Below are 1,813 nucleotides of genomic sequence, written 5' to 3'. Positions count from 1 at the left end.
TTGAAAAGTAGTCCCAACATTCTTAAGGCCAAAAGGGAGCTTTTTATATGCAAAAGTCCCCCACGGATAGATGAAGGCAGTCTTATCTTGATCGACCGGGGCAATGTTTATCTGGTTATAACCAGAAATACTGTCCATAAAGGAGAAAATATCACTCCCAATGCATTCATCGATGATCTGGTCTATAAAAGGAGTGGGAAAATTTTCCTTTGGACAAGCACGATTAAGGTCACAGTAATCAACACAGACCCGAATGATGCCCTGCTTCTTAGTTACCGGTACGATATTTGACACCCAATCTGTCAGAGGGATAGGATAAATAAATCCATATTTAAGAATTTTTTCAACTTCCCCTTTAATGACGACCGGTTTTCTAGGGTGCAATGGATGAAGTCATTTTTGAACGAGCCTCGCGTTAGGATAAGTCAGAATCTCATGCACAACTATACTTGGGTCAATGTTGGGAATTTCTTCATATGACCATGAAAAAACATCTAGAAACTATTGAAAAAGACGAGTATATAGCTTGATATCATCAAGAGAACAAGTCACCCCAATATGAACATTTTCAACGATACTTGGTTTAACATAAAGGTCAATGGGAATCATTTTGTTAATATTACCCATGTTCCCTTCCGACCAAACTTCATGGATCATGATAGGCATCTGAAGTGGTTGGGTTGGAAAACAAGAAGAGAACTTCTCAAGATAGGTAGACATGATCGCCAGGCCAGGCAAGAACGGGGAACAATGATGAGTATCATTCCATGGTGCTTCCTCCAGAGACATAATTTCCATGATACTTTCGTTAGAAGGAAAAGTCTCGGTTAAGGGATCATGAGAATCCAAATAACCAAGCCACGAGGATTGAGAATACGCGTCAAGAGATGTAATCGAAGTAGTATGATCAGTAGGTACCAAAGCTGAAGCCGAAACAATCTCCACATAATTGATCTCGGTGGGTCTTAACGGCATGACATCACCCCATGTATCAGCAAGATTATAAGGGGGAATGACCCAAGGACCAGACTTAACCGAGATCATGTTGATTGAGGCAACATGCGGAGGTGGGAGAGGAAAAATACCCATCAAGGCAGGATCTTTAAAAATTCTAGCCCCCGCAGTCTCATAAGGAGAAATAGTATGCTTCACGTAAGGAACGTTGCCATTCGAGGAAGAAGAAGTAAAGAAAGACAACTGGTCGACTGTGACAATTTTCCCTTGATGGGGAAAATGGAGCACGTGGAATAGAGAGGAGGCTACAACATGCATAACATGGGTCCAACTCTGTCCGAGTAGAAGATTATAGTTAAGATTTGCATCCAAAATTTCTACTTCGACATGTACTGTCTTGCCTTCCAAGGTAATGACAAGATTAGGAAGGACACCGAATGGTCTAGAATTGCGTCCATCAATGGCTTCCAACGTGTTAGGTGATTGGTTCAAGGTAGGAGAACCAATTTCCTCCAACAAGAGATAGACATGATGCAGGTGGAAGCACCTTCATTGATGACGATCATGTGAATTTTCTTCTCATTAATGATCACTTGAATGAGAAAGGTAATTTGATGAGGTAAGTGTGGAACATTGTTTTCCAGATAAAAAAAATGAGATTGGAATCAAATGGATCAATACCTCCAATAGCTAACAGCAACGCTTTCCGCTGAGAAGGACAAATTTGAAGGACCTCGAGAGCAAACATAACTGATGGCACTTGAGCCAAATCCTCGACAATGTTATAATGCTGAGCGGATCGAGCATGTGGATTATACAAGGACTTTTGCACCACACCCCGAGAGGGTGGTTGAATAGC

This window comes from Pinus tabuliformis, chromosome 7 (assembly GCF_031772625.1).
Source record: "Pinus tabuliformis cultivar Carrire ecotype Pingquan chromosome 7, CPIR1, whole genome shotgun sequence".
NCBI classification, from domain to species: domain Eukaryota; kingdom Viridiplantae; phylum Streptophyta; class Pinopsida; order Pinales; family Pinaceae; genus Pinus; species Pinus tabuliformis.
This window is presented reverse-complemented; position numbering follows the sequence as displayed.